Below are 9,856 nucleotides of genomic sequence, written 5' to 3'. Positions count from 1 at the left end.
TGTAACTATTCACTCCCTCTTTTAGAACACACTTAAGAAGTACCTGATCTTAAGGGGGCACCAGGATTTGAACCTGGGAACTCTTGATCTGCAGTCAAATGCTCTACCACTGAGCTTTACCCCCTCTGATAGTTATTTTATAATAAGGAGAAATACCCTCTCATAAGGGACATTTTAGATGAATAAATCAAATCAAATCAAATCACATTTTATTGGTCACATGCGCCGAATACAACAGGTGCAGACATTACAGTGAAATGCTTACTTACAGCCCTTAACCAACAGTGCATTTATTTTAAACAAAAAAAGTAAGAATAAAACAACAACAAAAAAAAGTGTTGAGAAAAAAAAAGAGCAGAAGTAAAATAAAGTGACAGTAGGAGGCTATATATACAGGGGGTACCGTTGCAGAGTCAATGTGCGGGGGCACCGACTAGTTGAGGTAGTTGAGGTAATATGTACATGTGGGTAGAGATAAAGTGACTATGCATAAATACTTAACAGAGTAGCAGCAGCGTAAAAAGGATGGGGTGGGGGGGCAGTGCAAATAGTCTGGGTAGCCATGATTAGCTGTTCAGGAGTCTTGTGGCTTGGGGGTAGAAGCTGTTGAGAAGTCTTTTGGACCTAGACTTGGCACTCCGGTACCGCTTGCCGTGCGGTAGCAGAGAGAACAGTCTATGACTGGGGTGGCTGGAGTCTTTGACAATTTTGAGGGCCTTCCTCTGACACCGCCTGGTATAGAGGTCCTGGATGGCAGGAAGCTTTCCCCAGTGATGTACTGGGCCGTACGCACTACCCTCTGTAGTGCCTTGCGGTCGGAGGCCAAGCAGTTGCCATACCAGGCGGTGATGCAACCAGTCAGGATGCTCTCGATGGTGCAGCTGTAGAATTTTTTGAGGATCTGAGGACCCATGCCAAATCTTTTTAGTCTCCTGAGGGGGAATAGGCTTATATAGTTACAGCACATAATACAGAAGATTCCCTCAAAACACACTTATAGAGTACTTGATTTCAAGAGGGCAGCAGGATTTGAACTAAGACCTCTTGATCTGCAGACAAATGACCTTCCACTGAGCAATACCCCCTCAGTTGGGAACTATCTAAGGGAGAGAAGAAAAATCTAATAAGATACTTTTTAGGTTAAGATGTATGTCGCCTAATAATGAACACTCCCTCTCTCAAAACAACCTTATAAAGTATTTGATTTGAAGGGGGCAGCAGGATTTGAACATGGGACCTCTTGATATGCAGTTAGATGCTTTACCGCTGAATTGTACCCCATTTGTTAGGAAACAATCTAATTGGGTGAAAAAATGTACAACAAGAGACAATTTTAATAACGAGGTACATCTCCTAATAATGAACACTCCCTCTCTCAGAACACACTTAAAAAGCACCTGATCTTAAGGGGGCACCAGGATTTGAACCTGGGACCTCTTGATCTGCAGTCAAATGCTCTACCACTGAGCTATACCCCCTCTGTTCAATATATTCTAATATTGAGAAATACCGTCTCATAAGGGACATTTTAGATGAATAGTTACAGCACATACTACAGAAAACTCCCTGAAAACACACTTATAGAGTACTTGATTTCAAGTGGGCAGCAGGATTTGAACTAAGACCTCTTGATCTTTAGACAAATGACCTTCCACTGAGCAATACCCCCTCAGTTGGGAACTATCTAAGGGAGAGAAGAAAAAGGGAGTGTTCATTATTAGGCAACATACATCTTAACCTAAAAAGTCTCTTATTAGATATTTTTTCTCTCCCTTAGATAGTTCCCAACTGAGGGGGTATTGCTCATTGGTAGGGCATTTGACTGCAGATCAAGAGGTCAGTTCAAATCCTGCTGCCCTCTTGAAATCAAGTACTCTATAAGTGTGTTTTGAGGGAATCTTCTGTATTATGTGCTGTAACTATTAATCTAAAATGTCCCTTATTAGAGGGTACTTCTCCTTATTACAATAAAACCGACAGAGGGGGTATAGCTCAGTGGTAGAGCATTTGACTGCAGATCAAGAGGTCCCAGGTTCAAATCCTGGTGCCCCCTTAAGATCAGGTAATTCATAAGTGTGTTCTGAGAGAGGGAGTGCTCATTATTAGGAGATGTACCTTGTAATTAAAATTGTCTCTTGTTGTACATTTCTTCACCCAATTAGATTGTTTCTTAACAAATGGGGTACAACTCAGTGGTAAAACATCTAACTGCATATCAAGAGGTCCCATGTTCAAATCCTGCTGCCCCCTTCAAATCAAATACTTTATAAGTGTGTTTTGAGAGAGGGAGTGTTCATTATTAGGCAACATACATCTTAACCTAAAAAGTCTCTTATTAGATTTTTTTTCTCTCCCTTAGATAGTTCCCAACTGAGGGGGTATTGCTCATTGGTAGGGCATTTGACTGCAGATCAAGAGGTCAGTTCAAATCCTGCTGCCCTCTTGAAATCAAGTACTCTATTAGTGTGTTTTGAGGGAATCTTCTGTATTATGTGCTGTAACTATTCATCTAAAATGTCCCTTATGAGAGGGTATTTCTCCTTATTAGAATATAATTAACAGAGGGGGTTTAGCTCAGTGGTAGAGCATTTGACTGCAGACCAAGAGGTCCCAGGTTCAAATCCTGGTGCCACCTTAAGATCAGGTACTTCATAAGTGTGTTCTGAGAGAGGGAGTGCTCATTATTAGGAGATGTACCTTGTAATTAAAATTGTCTCTTGTTGTACATTTCTTCACCCAATTAGATTGTTTCTTAACAAATGGGGTACAACTCAGTGGTAAAACATCTAACTGCATATCAAGAGGTCCCATGTTCAAATCCTGCTGCCCCCTTCAAATCAAATACTTTATAAGTGTGTTTTGAGAGAGGGAGTGTTCATTATTAGGCAACATACATCTTAACCTAAAAAGTATCTTATTAGATTTTTTTTCTCTCCCTTAGATAGTTCCCAACTGAGGGGGTATTGCTCATTGGTAGGGCATTTGACTGCAGATCAAGAGGTCAGTTCAAATCCTGCTGCCCTCTTGAAATCAAGTACTCTATAAGTGTGTTTTGAGGGAATCTTCTGTATTATGTGCTGTAACTATTCATCTAATATGTCCCTTATTAGAGGGTACTTCTCCTTATTACAATAAAACCGACAGAGGGGGTATAAAACTGACAGAGGGGGTATAGCTCAGTGGTAGAGCAATTGACTGCAGATCAAGAGGTCCCAGGTTCAAATCCTGGTGCCCCCTTAAGATCAGGTACTTCTTAAGTGTGTTCTGAGAGAGGGAGTGCGCATTATTAGGAGATGTACCTCGTTTTTAAAATTGTCTCTTGTTGTACATTTTTTCACCCAATTTGATTGTTTCCTAACAAATGGGGTACAACTCAGCGGTAAAGCATCTAACTGCATATCAAGAGGTCCCATGTTCAAATCCTGCTGCCCCCTTCAAATCAAATACTTTATAAGTGTGTTTTGAGAGAGGGAGTGTTCATTATTAGGCGACATACATCTTAACCTAAAAAGTATCTTATTAGATTTTTTTCTCTCCCGTAGAGAGTTCCCAACTGAGGGGGTATTGCTCATTGGTAGGGCATTTGACTGCAGATCAAGAGGTCAGTTCAAATCCTGCTGCCCTCTTGAAATCAAGTACTCTATAAGTGTGTTTTGAGGGAATCTTCTGTATTATGTGCTGCAACTATTCATCTAAAATGTCCCTTATGAGAGGGTACTTCTCCTTATTACAACATAAATAACAGAGGGGGTATAGCTCAGTGGTAGAGCATTTGACTGCAGATCAAGAGGTCCCAGGTTCAAATCCTGGTGCCCCCTTAAGATCAGGTACTTCTTAAGTGTGTTCTGAGAGAGTGTGTGCGCATTATTAGGAGATGTACCTCGTTTTAAAAATTGTCTCTTGTTGTACATTTTTTCACCCAATTAGATTGTTTCCTAACAAATGGGGTAAAACTCAGTGGTAAAGCATCTAACTGCATATCAAGATGTCCCATGTTCAAATCCTGCTGCCCCCTTCAAATCAAATACTTTATAAGTGTGTTTTGAGAGAGGGAGTGTTCATTATTAGTAGATGTACCTCGTTATTAAAATTGTCTCTTGTTGTACATTTTTTCATCCAATTAGATTGTTTCCTAACAAATGGGGTACAACTCAGTGGTAAAGCATCTAACTGCATATCAAGATGTCCCATGTTCAAATCCTGCTGCCCCCTTCAAATCAAATACTTTATAAGTGTGTTTTGAGAGAGGGAGTGTTCATTATTAGGCGACATACATCTTAACCTAAAAAGTCTCTTATTCGATTTTTTTCTCTCTCCCTTAGATAGTTCCCAACTGAGGGGGTATTGCTCATTGGTAGGGCATTTGACTGCAGATCAAGAGGTCAGTTCAAATCCTGCTTCCCTCTTGAAATCAAGTACTCTATAAGTGTGTTTTGAGGGAATCTTCTGTATTATGTGCTGTAACTATTCATCTAAAATGTCCCTTATGAGAGGGTATTTCTCCTTATTAGAATATAATTAACAGAGGGGGTTTAGCTCAGTGGTAGAGCATTTGACTGCAGACATTTACATTTACATTTACATTTTAGTCATTTAGCAGACGCTCTTATCCAGAGCGACTTACAGGAGCAATTAGGGTTAAGTGCCTTGCTCAAGGGCACATTAACGTCATTTAGCAGACGCTCTTAGCCAGAGCGACTCACAAATTGGTGCGTTCACCCTATAGCCAGTGGGATAACCACTTTACAATTGGGGGGTAGAAGGATTCCTTTATCCTATCCCAGGTATTCCTTAAAGAGGTGGGGTTTCAAATGTCTCCGGAAGGTGGTGAGTGACTCCGCTGTCCTGGCGTCGTGAGGGAGCTTGTTCCACCATTGGGGTGCCAGAGCAGCGAACAGTTTTGACTGGGCTGAGCGGGAACTATGCTTCCGCAGAGGAAGGGAGCCAGCAGGCCAGAGGTGGATGAGCGCAATGCCCTCGTTTGGGTGTAGGGACTGATCAGAGCCTGAAGGTACAGAGGTGCCGTTCCCCTCACTGCTCCATAGGCAAGCACCATGGTCTTGTAGCGGATGCGAGCTTCAACTGGAAGCCAGTGGAGTGTGCGGAGGAGGGGGGTGACGGAGAGAACTTGGGAAGGTTGAACACCAGACGGGCTGCGGCATTCTGGATGAGTTGTAGGGGTTTAATGGCACAGGCAGGGAGGCCAGCCAACAGCGAGTTGCAGTAGTCCAGACGGGAGATGACAAGTGCCTGGATTAGGACCTGTGCCGCTTCCTGTGTAAGGCAGGGTCGTACTCTCCGAATGTTGTAGAGCATGAACCTGCAGGAGCGGGTCACCGCCTTGATGTTGGCGGAGAACGACAGGGTGTTGTCCAGGGTCACGCCTAGGCTCTTCGCACTCTGGGAGGAGGACACAGCGGAGTTGTCAACCGTGATGGCGAGATCATGGAACGGGCAGTCCTTCCCCGGGAGGAAGAGCAGCTCCGTCTTGCCAGGGTTCAGCTTGAGGTGGTGATCCGTCATCCATACTGATATGTCTGCCAGACATGCAGAGATGCGATTCGCCACCTGGTTATCAGAAGGGGGAAAGGAGAAGATTAGTTGTGTATCGTCAGCGTAGCAATGATAGGAGAGACCATGTGAGGATATGACAGAGCCAAGTGACTTGGTGTATAGGGAGAAAAGGAGAGGGCCTAGAACTGAGCCTTGGGGGACACCAGTGGTGAGAGCACGTGGTGCGGAGACAGCTTCTCGCCACGCCACTTGGTAGGAGCGACCGGTCAGGTAGGACGCAATCCAGGAGTGAGCCGCGCCGGAGATGCCCAGCTCGGAGAGGGTGGAGAGGAGGATCTGATGGTTCACAGTATCAAAGGCAGCAGACAGGTCTAGAAGGACAAGAGCAGAGGAGAGAGAGTTAGCTTTAGCAGTGCGGAGAGTCTCCGTGACACAGAGGAGAGCAGTCTCAGTTGAATGACCAGTCCTGAAACCTGATTGGTTTGGATCAAGAAGGTCATTCTGAGAGAGATAGCAAGAGAGTTGGCTAAAGACGGCACGCTCAATAGTTTTGGAAAGAAAAGAGAGAAGGGATACTGGTGGTATTATGTGCTGTAACTATTCATCTAAAATGTCCCTTATGAGAGGGTATTTCTCCTTATTAGAATATAACTAACAGAGGGGGTATAGCTCAGTGGTAGAGCATTTGACTGTAGATCAAGAGGTCCCAGGTTCAAATCCTGGTGCCCCCTTAAGATCAGGTACTTTTTAAGTGTGTTCTGAGAGAGGGAGTGCTCATTATTAGGAGATGTACCTCGTTATTAAAATTGTCTCTTGTTGTAAATTTTTTCACCGAATTAGATTGTTTCCTAACAAATGGGGTACAACTCAGCGGTAAAACATCTAACTGCATATCAAGAGGTCCCATGTTCAAATCCTGCTGTCCCCTTCAAATCAAATACTTTATAAGTGTGTTTTGAGAGAGGGAGTGTTCATTATTAGGCAACATACATCTTAACCTAAAAAGTATCTTATTAGATTTTTTTTCTCTCACTTAGATAGTTCCCAACTGAGGGGGTATTGCTCATTGGTAGGGCATTTGACAGCAGATCAAGAGGTCAGTTCAAATCCTGCTGCCCTCTTGAAATCAAGTACTCTATAAGTGTGTTTTGAGGGAATATTCTGTATTATGTGCTGTAACTATTCATCTAAAATGTCCCTTATGAGAGGGTATTTCTCCTTATTAGAATATAACTAACAGAGGGGGTATAGCTCAGTGGTAGAGCATTTGACTGCAGATCAAGAGGTCCCATGTTCAAATCCTGGTGCCCCCTTAAGATCAGGTACTTTCTAAGTGTGTTCTGAGAGAGGGAGTGTTCATTATTAGGAGATGTACCTTGTTATTAAAATTGTCTCTTGTTATACATTTTTTCACCCAATTAGATTGTTTCCTAACAAATGGGGTACAACTCAGCAGTAAAACATCTAACTGCATATCAAGAGGTCCCATGTTCAAATCCTGCTGCCCCCTTCAAATCAAATACTTTATAAGTGTGTTTTGAGAGAGGGAGTGTTCATTATTTGGCAACATACATCTTAACCTAAAAAGTATCTTATTAGATTTTTTTTCTCTCCCTTAGATAGTTCCCAACTGAGGGGGTATTGCTCATTGGTAGGGCATTTGACTGCAGATCAAGAGGTCAGTTCAAATCCTGCTGCCCACTTGAAATCAAGTACTCTATAAGTGTGTTTTGAGGGAATCTTCTGTATTATGTGCTGTAACTATTCATCTAAAATGTCCCTTATGAGACGGTATTTCTCCTTATTAGAATATAACTAACAGAGGGGTATAGCTCAGTGGTAGAGCATTTGACTGCAGATCAAGAGGTCCCAGGTTCAAATCCTGGTGCCCCCTTAAGATCAGGTACTTCTTAAGTGTGTTCTGAGAGAGGGAGTGCTCATTATTAGGAGATGTACCTCGTTATTAAAATTGTCTCTTGTTGTACATTTTTTCACCCAATTAGATTGTTTCCTAACAAATGGGGTACAACTCAGCGGTAAAACATCTAACTGCATATCAAGAGGTCCCATGTTCAAATCCTGCTGTCCCCTTCAAATCAAATACTTTATAAGTGTGTTTTGAGAGAGGGAGTGTTCATTATTTGGCAACATACATCTTAACCTAAAAAGTATCTTATTAGATTTTTTTTCTCTCACTTAGATAGTTCCCAACTGAGGGGGTATTGCTCATTGGTAGGGCATTTGACAGCAGATCAAGAGGTCAGTTCAAATCCTGCTGCCCTCTTGAAATCAAGTACTCTATAAGTGTGTTTTGAGGGAATCTTCTGTATTATGTGCTGTAACTATTCATCTAAAATGTCCCTTATGAGAGGGTATTTCTCCTTATTAGAATATAACTAACAGAGGGGGTATAGCTCAGTGGTAGAGCATTTGACTGCAGATCAAGAGGTCCCAGGTTCAAATCCTGGTGCCCCCTTAAGATCAGGTACTTTTTAAGTGTGTTCTGAGAGAGGGAGTGCTCATTATTAGGAGATGTACCTCGTTATTAAAATTGTCTCTTGTTGTACATTTTTTCACCCAATTAGATTGTTTCCTAACAAATGGGGTACAACTCAGCGGTAAAGCATCTAACTGCATATCAAGAGGTCCCATGTTCAAATCCTGCTGCCCCCTTCAAATCAAATACTTTATAAGTGTGTTTTGAGAGAGGGAGTGTTCATTATTAGGCGACATACATCTTAACCTAAAAAGTCTCTTATTAGATTTTTTTTCTCTCCCTTAGATAGTTCCCAACTGAGGGGGTATTGCTCAGTGGAAGGTAATTTGTCTGCAGATCAAAAGGTCTTAGTTCAAATCCTGCTGCCCTCTTGAAATCAAGTACTCTATAAGTGTGTTTTGAGGGAATCTTCTGTATTATGTGCTGTAACTATTCATCTAAAATGTCCCTTATGAGAGGGTATTTCTCCTTATTAGAATATAACTAACAGAGGGGGTATAGCTCAGTGGTAGAGCATTTGACTGCAGATCAAGAGGTCCCAGGTTCAAATCCTGATGCCCCCTTAAGATCAGGTACTTCTTAAGTGTGTTCTGAGAGAGGGAGTGTTCATTATTAGGAGATGTACATCGTTATTAAAATTGTCTCTTGATGTACATTTTTTCACCCAATTAGATTGTTTCCAAACAAATGGGGTACAACTCAGCGGTAAAGCATCTAACTGCATATCAAGAGATCCCATGTTCAAATCCTGCTGCCCCCTTCAAATCAAATACTTTATAAGTGTGTTTTGAGAGAGGGAGTGTTCATTATTAGGCGACATATACCTTAACCTAAAAAGTCTCTTATTAGATTTTTTTCTCTCTCCCTTAGATAGTTCCCAACTGAGGGGGTATTGCTCATTGGTAGGGCATTTGACTGCAGATCAAGAGGTCAGTTCAAATCCTGCTGCCCTCTTGAAATCAAGTACTCTATAAGTGTGTTTTGAGGGAATCTTCTGTATTATGTGCTGTAACTATTCATCTAAAATGTCCCTTATTAGAGGGTATTTCTCCTTATTAGAATATAACTAACAGAGGGGGTATAGCTCAGTGGTAGAGCATTTGACTGCAGATCAAGAGGTCCCAAGTTCAAATCCTGGTGCCCCCTTAAGATCAGGTACTTTTTAAGTGTGTTCTGAGAGAGGGAGTGTTCATTATTAGGAGATGTACCTCGTTATTAAAATTGTCTCTTGTTGTACATTTTTTCACCCAATTAGATTGTTTCCTAACAAATGGGGTACAACTCAGCGGTAAAACATCTAACTGCATATCAAGAGATCCCATGTTCAAATCCTGCTGCCCCCTTCAAATCAAATACTTTATAAGTGTGTTTTGAGAGAGGGAGTGTTCATTATTAGGCGACATACATCTTAACCTAAAAAGTATCTTATTAGATTTTTCTTCTCTCCCTTAGATAGTTCCCAACTGAGGGGGTATTGCTCATTGGTAGGGCATTTGACAGCAGATCAAGAGGTCAGTTCAAATCCTGCTGCCCTCTTGAAATCAAGTACTCTATAAGTGTGTTTTGAGGGAATCTTCTGTATTATGTGCTGTAACTATTCATCTAAAATGTCCCTTATGAGACGGTATTTCTCCTTATTAGAATAAAAGTAACACAGGTGGTATAGCTCAGTGGTAGAGCATTTGACTGCAGTACAAGAGGTCCCATGTTCAAATCCTGGTGACCCCTTAACATCAGGTACTTTTTAAGTGTGTTCTGAGAGAGGGAGTGTTCATTATTAGGAGATGTACCTCGTTATTAAAATTGTCTCTTGTTGTACATTTTTTCACCCAATTAGATTGTTTC

General features: G+C 41.8%; 12 non-coding genes across 12 annotated transcripts; 10 read left to right on the top strand and 2 right to left on the bottom strand.

The window, feature by feature from the left end:
- Positions 1–52: 52 nt before the first annotated feature.
- trnac-gca lies at positions 53–124 on the bottom strand. The gene has a single exon. It is a non-coding gene; the product is annotated as a tRNA-Cys (tRNA).
- A 1,282-nt stretch (positions 125–1,406) lies between these two features.
- Positions 1,407–1,478, bottom strand: trnac-gca. The gene has a single exon. It is a non-coding gene; the product is annotated as a tRNA-Cys (tRNA).
- Positions 1,479–1,981: 503 nt separating this feature from the next.
- On the top strand, positions 1,982–2,053 carry trnac-gca. The gene has a single exon. It is a non-coding gene; the product is annotated as a tRNA-Cys (tRNA).
- A 510-nt stretch (positions 2,054–2,563) lies between these two features.
- trnac-gca lies at positions 2,564–2,635 on the top strand. The gene has a single exon. It is a non-coding gene; the product is annotated as a tRNA-Cys (tRNA).
- A 530-nt stretch (positions 2,636–3,165) lies between these two features.
- trnac-gca lies at positions 3,166–3,237 on the top strand. Its single transcript has one exon. It is a non-coding gene; the product is annotated as a tRNA-Cys (tRNA).
- Positions 3,238–3,746: 509 nt separating this feature from the next.
- trnac-gca lies at positions 3,747–3,818 on the top strand. The gene has a single exon. It is a non-coding gene; the product is annotated as a tRNA-Cys (tRNA).
- Positions 3,819–6,173: 2,355 nt separating this feature from the next.
- trnay-gua lies at positions 6,174–6,245 on the top strand. The gene has a single exon. It is a non-coding gene; the product is annotated as a tRNA-Tyr (tRNA).
- Positions 6,246–6,755: 510 nt separating this feature from the next.
- Positions 6,756–6,827, top strand: trnac-gca. The gene has a single exon. It is a non-coding gene; the product is annotated as a tRNA-Cys (tRNA).
- A 509-nt stretch (positions 6,828–7,336) lies between these two features.
- trnac-gca lies at positions 7,337–7,408 on the top strand. The gene has a single exon. It is a non-coding gene; the product is annotated as a tRNA-Cys (tRNA).
- Positions 7,409–7,918: 510 nt separating this feature from the next.
- On the top strand, positions 7,919–7,990 carry trnac-gca. The gene has a single exon. It is a non-coding gene; the product is annotated as a tRNA-Cys (tRNA).
- Positions 7,991–8,502: 512 nt separating this feature from the next.
- trnac-gca lies at positions 8,503–8,574 on the top strand. The gene has a single exon. It is a non-coding gene; the product is annotated as a tRNA-Cys (tRNA).
- A 511-nt stretch (positions 8,575–9,085) lies between these two features.
- On the top strand, positions 9,086–9,157 carry trnac-gca. The gene has a single exon. It is a non-coding gene; the product is annotated as a tRNA-Cys (tRNA).
- The last annotated feature ends 699 nt before the right edge of the window (positions 9,158–9,856 follow it).

The sequence above is a fragment of the Coregonus clupeaformis genome, unplaced genomic scaffold, assembly GCF_020615455.1.
Source record: "Coregonus clupeaformis isolate EN_2021a unplaced genomic scaffold, ASM2061545v1 scaf2990, whole genome shotgun sequence".
Lineage (NCBI taxonomy): Eukaryota > Metazoa > Chordata > Actinopteri > Salmoniformes > Salmonidae > Coregonus > Coregonus clupeaformis.
The sequence above is the reverse complement of the archived record's forward strand: the minus strand, read 5'-3'. Positions and strand labels throughout refer to the sequence as shown.